The following is a 12475-nucleotide window of genomic DNA, read 5'->3' as shown; positions in this document are numbered from 1 at the left end:
AAGAGCCTTTACCCACCAGAGGCTCGGCCTGAGCGGTCATGGACGGAGAAAGAAACAGACAGTGTGGTTCACATTGCGAGACTGGGGTTTCTGAGGCTCAGGATCTGGTTAGAGGATCCATCCTAAAAGACCCAAGTCTCCACCTCCCAGAAGTTGAAGGTGACTTGCTGAGCAGGCATCCGTGTCCTCAGCATGTATGAGACAAAAGAACACAGCTACAAAGAGGTCCCCAAGTTCTCTTTACCTAATTTTTATCCCAACGCCACCATTTACCAACCCTGCAACCTCAGCAAGTCAGGTAATCTCTTCAAGTCCCACTTTTCTCCCCTCTGTAATGGGAATATCATTACTTAACACTTGCTCACTGCATCCTCACAACTGTATATGCAAAGCATTTAACATGGTTGCTGGCACATAGTCAAAGCTCCATCCATCTTAGTTGATGATAAAATAACAAGTCATTCTCTGTTGCTTCATTTTTTTCCTTTTTGCCTTTAGAGGGGTTTGGATCCTTGATGCTATTCTGCTGATCTCAGACACTCTTCTAGGGCCCCATTTTTCTTGCCAAGCTTGCCCACCTCTTTGCTCTTGAATTTGCTACCTAACTTCTCTGAGCCTCAGTTTCCGCATCTCCAAAGTGGGGGTATAAAGAAATGCTAATCCTGCGTTTACTTTAAAAGCCAATGAGCTAGCCTATGTAGAGTGCCAAGCACAAGGCCTGCCACAGGGTCACTCAAAAAATAAATAAATAAATAAAAGATACTAGAGAAGGTGGAGAGTGATGGCTTCTCCCCGCTTGAACCAAGGGTCAGCAAAGAGCCAACTCCATCTGCTCTGGCAGCCAAAGGGAAGAAAAGATGTCTCCTAGAGGCTCACAGGGAGCTGAAAATTCCAAATGTGGGGCCAGGGGAGGAGGCAGCCTTGCCTCCCCACCACCCCTCCCGGGGTGATGCTGAAGAATGCTGACTCCAGCCTGGGCCCCTCTCACCAGCTCCCCATCCTCCTCACTCCATTTAGCTCTGGCAATCCAATTCCCTTTCTTCCACCCGGAAATCGATGTTTAATTAACACATTATTGGAAAAATAAACACAGTCTTCAATGGGACTGCAATGAAGCTAATGCAGCTCAGCTTGGGGGCCACAGACCATCCCCCGAGTGAGAAAAATCCTCTACTCCTATTCCCTGCTTCTCAACCAAGAAAAAAATTCCCCTTTCTCCCTGGAGTCCTCCAGCTGGGGAATCCCAACTTCCCTCCACTGTGTATCCTCCCTTCCAGTCTCTAGGCAGAGAGACCACCCGTCCCATCTTATCCTTGGTCCTCAGACACTGATACAGGGGAAGGAAGGGAACCAGATGTCAGTGCATATATTACGGCTTCCCAGGTGGCTCAGATGGTAAAGAATCTGCCTGCAGTGCAGGAGACTCAGGTTTGATCCCTGGGTGGGGAAGATCCCATGGAGAAGGAAATGGCAAACCACTCCAGTATTCTTGCCTGGAGAATTCCATGGACAGGAGAATCCAGTGGGCTACAGTCCATGGGGTCACAAAGAGTTGGACATGACTGAGTGACTAACACACCTCTAACATGATTGCAGAAGGAGGTACCTCCTTCGGGACTTCTGCAAGGTGTGGATGGGCCCATCTCCCCCTTCCCTCCAAACCAGAACCAGCACTCATCCAGCTGAGAGTTCAGCGGCCGTCTTCCCCTGGCTGGAGGAGGGAGAAGACCCAGGGGTGGCTGAGCAGAAGATGGGCCCCAGACGCCCTCTCCAGCCCCCAGACTCAGGGGCTGATCTGAACACCTCCTCCTGGGGTATTTCCTCCTCTGCCTCCCCTTTCAGACCTTCCAGCTCCCACCACTTCTACTCCAGGGTTCAGTGTAGCGGGCAGGGCAAGGACTCCGAAACAGCAGGAATTCAGGGGTCAGACCCAAGCTTGGGTCCGAGGTCTGCGACTTCTCCCTGTGTGGTCCTAGACAAGCTATTTAACCCTCCTGACCGACGGCCTCCTTGTCAGACAAATGAGGACACCACCCATTACAGGAAATACGGCAGACCACGATGCTCTGCCGAGAGCAGGTGCTAGCCGATTGTCCACTCGCCGGAATCTCCCACTGGGGGCCAGCCCCCACTGTTAGGGCCAGGGCGAGTGTGGCCCATCAGGGATCAGGGCCACAGAGCAAAGCAGAGCCAGACAGGGTGCGGGTTCTCTGCCTTCTGCCTGCCCACCACCATCCCAAACAACCTAAGCTCCCTCCTCAGCTCCCTCTTCTGACCAAGGTAACTGAGTCACCACAGGAAACAGAGTCTCTAAAGGGCCATCAGAAAGACCCCCAGCAGCCTCCCATCCCTAAGCCTAACATGCCACTCAGCAGCAGCATCCCTCACCAAGTCCCGGGTTGTGATCCAACAGCCCAGCAGGCAGCTCAGCTCCCGGACAGGGTGGACCACAGGACTGGCCCACAGATACATTGTGACCCAGTGTGAATATCAGAGCCAGGTCATTGGGTTTGAACGTGATCTCATCACTTCCTTCCTGCATGACCTTGCCCATGTTACCTAACTTATTTAGGGCTCAGTTTGTTTGCTTGTCATACCAAACTGTTAAGAGAACCCATCTTATAAAGTGGTGGGAAGGTTAAGTGGGACAGTGCATGTCAAGTGCTTAGCAGAGTAACTGGCAAACAGTCAGGACCCAAACGTTGGCTAGCAGAAATAGTTGTAGTAATGGAGTTAGGTTAGTAGTCGTCATGTTGGTAGCAGGAGTAGTCAGGAAATTAAGGTCTTAATCCTGTAGAAATGGGGGACAAGAGGAAGCACCTCTCGGGGAAGGCTCTTCTCCCAGGCACCTTCTTGCCCTAAAATTTGATTTTCCTTTCTGGCACACCTTTTCTCTATCTCAAGAACAGAAAGTGGGTGATGTCATCCCAAAGAAGGATGACCATATATTTTATCATCCAAACCAGGACACTTTTGAGAGCTCATAATTACACTAGGACCAAACCCTAAATGGGCCTGTCTCTACAAACCAGGGCAACTGGTCACCCCATCTCAAAGTCACACAAAAACAGCTTCTCACCCTGTCTCAAGGTCCTGGCAGAAGGTAAGGCTTCCCAGATTCTCAGAATCTACTTTGCTCTGGTCTCCCACTCCCCGGCCCCAGAATACACAGACAGACAGACAGACACAGACACACATACTCAAGCCTAGGATGTCTAATCCCTTCCTGAGTCGCGGTCAAGTCCAAGCCTAGGTTGGAGCACAGGGACGAGTAAGAGCCCTTGCCCTTCCATGACCTCACACTCTCCGGCCAGCTTCTGGAAACCAAAATGAAGCACAGTGAGGCTAGTATCTGGGCCCACACCTCGCTTTCCTGAGAAGGGCTACAGCAGTCTGTGAGAAGGTCACAAGCTGCCCGGTCTTTGGATCCAGACCTTGAACGGAGCCCCTGCTGCATCTGAGCATGACCACAATGGACAGGGCTACACGGGACTGAGGACCCAGAGCACCCCACTGGGGCCTCTTCCTCCAGCAAACTCAGGGCGTGACCTTGACCCATACCCAGCGACTCTAATGACCTTGGAGTACAGCCCCCAGCCTCCCCCAATCTCCTTCCAGCTCTGCGGGAAGCAGCCCCCTTTAAAGGCACAGCTACTCCCCCCCACCTCACAAGGCCCACCCCACTCTGACCAAGGAGGAAGGAAACTCAGAGGGCACCTCAGGAAGCCGCCAGCACCATTCTCCTTGAGAAGGAGCCTGTGTCCCATAGACCCAGCACGGCGGTATAGAAGGAACATGGCCCGGACAGCCAGAAAACCTGGATTCCAGCTTTGTCTCTCCATCAGACTTGGCATATGACTCTGGACAAGCCATTGAATGTCTCTAGGCTTCAGTTTTCTCATCTGTGTTGGAGAGTTCTGACTGAGACGGTGGTTCATCTCCCTTTTACCTCTAATAGTATAATAGAAGGGTCACAAGCTTGGGCTCTGGGATAAGAAAGATTTGAGTGCAAATCCCTGATCTGCCATTGTACCTTCTTACTTTATCTAAGTCTCAGTTTCCTCCTCTGTCAAAGGCAGGGTTTAACAGCACAGTCATTGCTCAGCATCTGTGGGATATTGATTCCAGGATCCCTCCCAGATACCAAAATCTGCAGATGATCAAGTTTCTTACATAAAATGATGCAGCGTGGTTGGCCCTCCATCTCCGAGGATGCAGAGCCCATGAATACAGAGGACTGACTACATACTGCACTGGGCTGTGTGGAAAATTAACAGAGATACTGAATGTAAAAAAAAAAGAAAAGAAACTTTTACAGAACTTGGTATATATTAAGCACATCCGATATGGTAGCCATATCACTACTATTACCGTTACTACAACTTGATGACAATGACCGACTATCATTAGTGGGACCATGAAGGAGGCAGAGTCACTCAGCCAGGCCTGGAGAAGACCCTTCTATTGGGCTTGAACGTTGCACTTTACAGTCCCTCTAGCAGATCTGGACTTGGAGGCAGGGACAGCCAGTGGCAAAGTTTGGCTCTCCCAGAAGACAGGTTCCAAGGTTAGAACCCCCAACGCCAAATCCATATGGTTCTTTCTGCCAATCAGCGAATATTTGCTGAGCACCTACGACATGCCAGAAAATGTCCGAGGCACTGATAACACTGCAGTGAACCCAAAGAGACAAAGACCCTGACCTCATGGAGCCTGCTTCCAGGGGGAGACAGACAAGATTACCTTAACACTCGGCGGGTATTGGAGCGTTAGGTGGTGAGTAGCTGATGAGAATTAAAGGCCAAGAAATGGGCTGGAAAGTGGCCAGGCAAGCGGGGATGGGGTTATTTCAGATGGCCCTCTAGGCGAGGCCTCTCGGAGGAGGACTCACTGGAGCAGAGCCCTGCGGAGCCCTGCCCAGGCCCAGGACTGCCACCTGTGGCTGGCCCAGTCACACCTCGCCATCTGCAGAGCAGCCAGGGGTGCCCTCCAGGGTCAGAGCTGCGGCAAGACTTGGCGGTCCCTCCCCCAGCAGGTACGTGCTTGAGGGAGGCCGGGCCTGATGGCAGCAAGAACCGAGGCACCAGGCCTGCGAATTTCTCGGCAGTGAGCTTTGGAAGGGATGCTTCAACTTTTGCAAGGCTCCCATCCACACACAAGGCTGATACAAGGGGAACGCAGCAGGGGGATCCCAAGAGCCTTCTCCTCTGGATGTCTGGCCCAAGAATCCACCTCCGAGTCATCATCCTACCCCTCATTTGTCCCCTTTCTCCGGCAATGACGTAACCCTTTCTCCCTACCGGCTCAAGGTCAGCCCTGGCAAGGGAGAAGGGACGTAGGAAACGTCCGATGATCAGCATTTTGCTCCAAGGATTTTTTTTTTTTCTCTCTCTTAGGAAAAATGTTTTCCCATCTCATATATAATTGCTAATAAAGAGGGACACACCTTTAGCCAAAGGGAAAATGGCGTCTGGTAGTCAAGGCAGCCAGAGCCCAGAAACCTACGGGGTGGGGGGGTGCTCAGATGCCATCCCGGCCGAGGGCGACTGCAGCTCTTTGGGGCTGCAGCCTCCGACAAGGCCGAGCCGCCCAAGGGTGGCTGGTGCCCGGGAGGGCAGGGCCAATCTCTGGGCTCTGTCCGGGGCTCCTGAGGTGGCAAGGGAAACCCTCAATTTCACCCACTTCGTCCCTTGCCACACACCCCCCACTTCGGCATCCGCCCACCCGTCATCCACGATCACACCCACCCACGGGCTTGCTCCAGGGAGCCAGGCTGGCTCACGAGGCTTCCCGCCGGAGATGGAGCGCCTTCTCCCCCTCCAGTCTTCTCAACTCCCTGGAACACTCCGTCGCCCTGTCTCCCCCACCGAGCACCTCGGCTCTCTGCCGTCCTCCCCACAAGTGAGGGTCAGGGAGCGTCACCCCCACACCGCCCCAGAGCCAGGCGCACGTCCGCGTCCCACAAGCACACTCACGCAGCACAAACAGGCAGGCAGCCCCCCGCTCCAACTGCATGTTGACAATCCAGGTTGTCCAATTGGAGGCACACGGGGCATCACCCCTCCAGCGCCACCCACCCCCACCCCAGCCACGAGGCCACACAAAGGCCACCCAGAAATTTAAGATCAGACATCATCGGGGAGAGTGAGAGCTGGGTAGGACAAAGACATCACTCCAGCCTCTCAACGAACCACGACAACCCTGGGAGATTCTGCAGTGCCCTCTGGCTTGACACAGCCCACCGAGCAGAGCTGTGTGTTGGGGTGTGTGTGTGGGAGCATGCACATGTGTGTGTGGAGATGGGAGGGGGGCGTGCATCTGTGTCTCTATTGTCCAGGCATCAAATCTCCCCAGAGGTAACCCAGTCCAGACTCTGCTTTCCCCGGGTAACCTTCCTCCAGTGTGCCGCAAACATATATTACACGGATGGTTAAATTGGATCATTATCACCGGGTGCTTATTTGGCAAAAGGGGAAAAAAAAAAAAAACATTAATGTCATCTACCCCCATTCCAATCCTCCTCCTATGAAGTCCCCTCCCCCAAAGACTCTCCAACATGCTAATCCCATGAACTGCGACACACCACAGTTTTGGGGAAAGCAGGCTGGCGAGAAGAAAGCAGAGGGCGGTGTGGGGAGAAGACGGGGGTACCGCGACTGCGTCTCCCGAATGAAGACGGTGGAGAGAAGCCATGGTGGACGTAGGGGTGGGGAGAGCTGGAAAACCAAACGGAACCAAGCCCTCGATCGCCTGAGACTGTGGGAGAGTGCGTGTGTGTGTGTGTGTGTGTGTGTGCAAGAGCGTGTGCAAAGTGCGTGTGTAGATGTGCCGACTTAGCGCTCCTATCAGAAGGCTGCATCCGTGTGGCATGTAGGAAAGGCCATCGCACCACTGTTGTGTTGCAAAAAAAAAAAGAAAAGAGCCGCAGAGCCATCAGAATCAGAATTTTCTCATCCAGGCAGAAAGGACTCCAGGAAAGGGGGGAGGAGGTACATGGGGGTAGGGGAGAGCGGGTGTGTGCAAATGGAAGCAAGAGAATGGCAGACCTGGGGGAGGACGGAGGGGGACATTGGTGGTAGGGTGGAAAAAATTGCACGCACACAGAGATACACACAGACACACACACACACACAATGCCCAAACGCCAACCCCACTGCTCCACTGTGCATCCGAGACTGACGACCCGTCCCCCATCCCTCCGCTGCCTCTCTGCGCCCCCAAAGCTGATGCTGATGGGTTTCCGTATCTCAGTTTTGCAGCAGTGGGCTAATTACAACCAAGCCCCCTCACCAAATTAACCCCTCCCCTCCTTCTCCTTTTTTCTCTAAAAGGCCAATTGAAGAATAATGTGTTTTTAGAGATAATGGATTTTTTTTCCCCCCAAGGAGCGAGAGAAAGGGGGATACAGGACAGAAATTCTGCCAACCGGTGACTTCCGAGCTCACCTCTGTCTCTCCTCATGTTCCCATTTGCTGTAGCATCTCATCTACCATTTTCCAACCATCCCCTTATCCCCCACCACCCAAAAGAAAAGACCTTCCTACCATGCACATCGACAAATACATCAACCGCCACCCAATCTCAGTAGCCGATCTCAAAACCCCAAGCCTCAAACCACCTCGATACATCCTTTCCCTTATATAAGCAGCAAATCATCAACATATTCAGTAGAAACGCAGCATTAAAATCAACGAGAAAAGGAGGCCAGCCCTCCGTCAACCCCCTAATAATGAATAACAGGGAGCTACCAGAGAAGCAAAGACGTAGTTGTCTCTCAAAATCCAGAATCCCTTTGATTTCTGGCCCCCCCCTCATCTTAAGCAATTTTGGAAAATTGTTATTTCACTAGAAAGGGCTGGAAAACTCCAGAAAAGGGCATTCGCACAGTCCAGTTGTTTTTTTTTTTTTTAATTAACCCAGCCCTGTTGCTCACTTTAATAGCGAACTTCCAGCGTCCAGCCTTTTTCCCCTCTTCCAGAAGGAAGACTGACTCGCCAGATGAACCCCAGGCTGCAGAAAATGGGCCAAGAGCCCTTACTCTCCACTCCCCAACCAAGGAAAAAAAAAAATCAAACAATAGGAATGTCTCTGCACAACCAGCACCCATCTGAAATATCGTTCGCCCCAATATGACTTAGGCAGATTAAGCCAGAAGATTAAAAAAAAAAAAAGAAAAGCCAGCCTTGCTATGTCTCTCCCTCTCTCCCCTCCATCCTTCAGCCACGTACCCAGTAGCCCTTAGGTAAACTTGCCCATCATAACCAGCAGGACCATTTTAACTTGAAAGGCGACGCAGAAGCCCTTGGATGATGAAGGGAGGCTCTACCCAGAACAGCAAATTCATAAAGGGCTAGTTCTTCGGGCTCCCCAGACCTAACCTCCAGGTGCCCCCAGATAGACTATCCTGGGTACTAAGTCACCCAGTGCACTGGGAGTCCAAATTTCCATTGGAACCTTCATCACAAAGGCAAACGGTCATCTGACCCCCAAAACTACACAGTCCCCCAGGTGTGACAAGGAGCATCGCTCTCCCTCCAGGGCCATCCACAGGACCCAGGGCAAAGAAGAATTAAGAATGTTAGGGTGGATCGTGGGGGTAAAAGAAAACTATCTCCCCAAGCGGGAATGACCGGAGCAAGACGGAAAATGACAGTTCCCCTTTTCCCAGTTCTCCTAGTTGGTCCGACTCTGTCTTGCTCCATCCTAGCCTAGCTAGATCACCCACTCTCTGGGTGATCTCTGACCTTTGTATTTAAAGAAAAAAAATTTTTTTAAATAATAATCAGAGAAGAGGAATCCTACTTTACCTAAACCCCAGTAATGGTTATCAAAAATATAATTTTCGCACTGCATGACAATATTTCTACATCCAAATCCAAAGAAGAATGCATTTAATGGAGGAAGGGAGAAATTTATTTTTTTTAACAAGTAATCACAGGGTAAGTCACCTGCAAAGCAGGCGAGCCCATAGGCTGGTATTACATCACTGGCCTAGGAAGGGATAGGGGGTTGGGGGGGGAGATTTTTTTTCCCTTGTCATCAGGATGATGTTTCTAGAGCAGCTAAGTTTTGTGGTTAAAAAAAAGAGAGAGGGAAAGACCTAAAACTCTGGGTACAACACAATGCCTAGTAAAAAATACATCGAACCAGCCTTTAAGGTCACTGAGAGCTTGCAAAACCCACAGTGCTTACACGGAGTGGAAGTTTTCAGGCAAGCCTGCTACTAAATCATTAATATAAACAAATGGAAGGCAGAGGAGGAAGATTCCCTTGTAACTGATCCAAACAGGAGTGCGCACACACACACACATACACACACACACTCCCTATTTCAGCTTCTGTGAGTATGCCCACCTCCACAACAAAATAACAGGGCTCCAGCCTGAATCTTCCTACTCAGGATCTACCTCCTCACACCCCTTCCAAAAAATATCACACACACACACACACACACACACACACACACCCTTCAATTCCTCAACAGCTAGGGAAATCCCTGTCTCAATTCAATTTTGTCTTCTTGTGATCCTCAGAGCTTCCCTTCTTCTCTTTCTCATTTGATCTAGCCCCTTCCCCAGAAAATAATAATAATAATAATAATAATGGGGGGGGGTTGTCATAAAATGCAAAAAAAAAAAAAAGAGTACCTGCCCAAAATGAAGTGATAGGTACACATCATTTCAGACTAACAATCCACGCAAATAGGAGAAAGACTTTTCAAAAGATTACAAATCTAAAACATTCTCTGACTTTTTCAACATCTGGAGCCAAAAGACCCAACTTCCAGGAGAAACAGAAGGAAAAGAAAGGCAGTTGAAAAGCCATTCCCATGGTCAGCCAAGGCTCTCCGATCCAGCCTTCAAAAAAAAAATCTAGGTTGGTCGCTCCCAACTGAAAACTTCTACCCTCTCAGGAGCAACCTCTTCCCAGAACGAACAAGAAGCTTGAATTGTTTCACACCCTTGCCTGCCTTCCTCGCCCCCCGAGATCTTACCTTTCCCGTTGGACAGAAGATTTGGGGTCTGTCTGTCTGTCTGTCTGATGTTTAATCAACTGAGTTTGCTGGGTATGTTTCCTCTTTGGGGAGGCTCAAATTCCAGAATCTTTCTGTCTCCTTTCTCTTTCTCTCTCTCTTTGGGAGGGAGTGGCGGGGAAGAAGGGAGGGGATGTTGGAGGTGCAAAAAGCAGGTCCTCGGTGGCTGGAGATGCTGGCGGCTGCGAGAAGGGAGGACACGCTCGCCTCTCCCTCTCAGTAAGTTGCATGCGAGCGGAGATGTGTAGGGCTGCGCTCTGAGCCTGAGACTGCCGGAGGAGCCCAGGAATTTCACGCACTCCAGAGCCGGCCCCTCCCTCTCCCACACAGACCCCGGCATTTAAAGAGACAGGCGGGCTGCTGGGTTCAGGGCTCCACCGCCACCTCCCTGACTGTTTTGCAAACAGCTGAGAAGATCTCATCAAGGAGGGGCACTCTGCAGCCCCCTGCGACGGGGAGGCCGTGTCAGGAGCTCATGTCTCTGCTCATCCCAGCCTAGGAAGGCTCTTCACTGGAACTGGAGCGGAAATTGAAGACAAAAATCCCCAACTATGGTTTAGTCCCCATTTACAGCTTCAGCAGACTGAGCCACCTCCTCACTGCTGAAGGTGCATGTGTGTCTCACTGCAGACTGAGGGAGTGATGACCCTGGCCCACCAGTGTGCCTCAGTTTCCCCCAAGCAGTCGCTCTTCCTTGCAAAATCACGGCAACCTCGTGCATCTGATGGGGGTTAGGGCTATAACTAGGACACCAAGCCATTCCTCCTGCAAGCCCTCTGAATGCTTGCTTAGGATGAGGCATGGAGCGAGGGGAGGGAACAGAGAAAGGAAGGGGACCAATGGGGCTTCCCCCTCTTCAAGGGCTCCTGCTGGCAAGACAGACAGAGGCACAGCCCACCCTGTCCTCAGGGGCAGCAAGCTAAGAGAGACAAGGGCAGGAGGAGTCAGGCTCCGTGGTGGGTCAGGAGGGTGGCTCCCTCTTGCATCCTGAACTCAGAGCCGAGACATTTCCACAGCACCCCCACACCCATCAGTATCCATCACCAGTTTTCCCAAACTAGGCCGTGTCTGTGGCAACATTTCCCCAGTCAAGCCTAAACGAGAGATGACGGTCAGTGGCCCCAGACACAAGGTTTCGTTCATAATCAGGCCCTGGTGCCCGGAAGGGGGGTAATAGCCACCCCCCTCTTCTCCAGCCTCCCCTTTCTAAAGGCTGCATAGCGTGTGGTCCTCCAGGCCAGCACCAACAGTGGGAATAGATGCTAGCGCTGTTGAACACTCACCACGTGACAATACATGGGTCATCTCATTGAGTCCAGGGAGGTTGGCACCCATTGACTGTTGAGGTCCATCTTACAGTTGAGGAAATCAAAGATTTAGAGAGAGTCCCCCATGGTCACCAAGCAGGACATAACCAATATGAAGGTGTACAGACTCCAGAGCCTGCCTGCTCACCCTCACTTTACACTGCCTCCCTTCCATGGAGGGTGGTAGTTCTTACACTTCCGCCCTTTCCTGAACATCCTTTATCCCAGCAAACTTGCTAGCACATGTGCTGAGCATTGTTCTCACAGGAAACCAAACAAGTAGGTCAAGTCTCCTGCCCCAAGGAGTCTTCTATGCTTTGATGGAAGACAGAGGTGCATTCTTATAAAGCAAGGGGAAAAGAGCAATCATGAAAGCAAGGTAAGGTAGGCTCTACGGGATTGTCAAGAAGCAAATGATAAAATTGTTTTGGAGATGGGGATTATCAAGGCAAGCTTGATAGACTAAAGTGGCCTTTGGGCTGGGCTTAAATGGACACATGCAATTCCAGCATCATCGGTCTGCATTTCCGTCTGTTTTAACTTTCAGATAATAATCTCATTGGTTATGTTTCTTTGGGTCCCCAATCTTCAATACCTCCATGGAACCCAGCATTTAATAGGAACATAAACATGTCTTAACTGATTAAGTTCATGCACGACACCTCACCTTTCAGCAGTTTATGCTAGACCTGGACTGCCCTCTCTCTGATCTATTCCCCCTTACCTGAACTTTCTTGAAGTCTGCACCTTATTAGTTCCCAGAATATGGAAGGGAATTTCTGAGAGCACAGTGCATGGGATTGGGCAAACTGTCTAGAGCTCCTGGGGGAAGAACAGTGTGAAGGGACCACCATGATCCAGCAGGACCCTGGGAAGAGCCAGGGCAGTTGCAGACCCACCTCTGGGAACAGCAGGAAGAGGTCCAAGGGGCCCGGGGAGTATGAGGGTGGGAGCCCAGAGGCAGAGCCGGAGAACTCAGTGCCCAGCAGAGGTCAGCTCCCACGGGACACCGCCAGCCAACACCAGCTTGGGAAGGACATTCCCTCACGAAGTCCATTGCGCATCCTCAGGACAAGCAAGGTTAGAACACACACCTGGACTCCAGTCCCAGCTTGACCACCTAACTTCCTTGTGA

At 51.3% G+C, this 12475-nt stretch overlaps 1 protein-coding gene across 11 annotated transcripts in view; it reads right to left on the bottom strand.

Annotated features, from left to right (window-relative positions):
- NRXN3 (neurexin 3) overlaps positions 1-10281 on the bottom strand; it is a 1769272-nt gene extending 1758991 nt beyond the window's left edge. For all 11 annotated transcript variants that reach the window (XM_043472668.1, XM_043472663.1, XM_043472670.1 and 8 more), the window contains exon 1: positions 9995-10281. The gene's annotated coding sequence lies outside the window, so the exon portion shown is untranslated. The remainder of the gene's footprint in view (positions 1-9994) is intronic.
- Positions 10282-12475: the final 2194 nt, after the last annotated feature.

The sequence above is a fragment of the Cervus canadensis genome, chromosome 6 (genome assembly GCF_019320065.1).
Source record: "Cervus canadensis isolate Bull #8, Minnesota chromosome 6, ASM1932006v1, whole genome shotgun sequence".
In the NCBI taxonomy this organism is placed as follows: domain Eukaryota; kingdom Metazoa; phylum Chordata; class Mammalia; order Artiodactyla; family Cervidae; genus Cervus; species Cervus canadensis.
The sequence above is the reverse complement of the archived record's forward strand: the minus strand, read 5'-3'. Positions and strand labels throughout refer to the sequence as shown.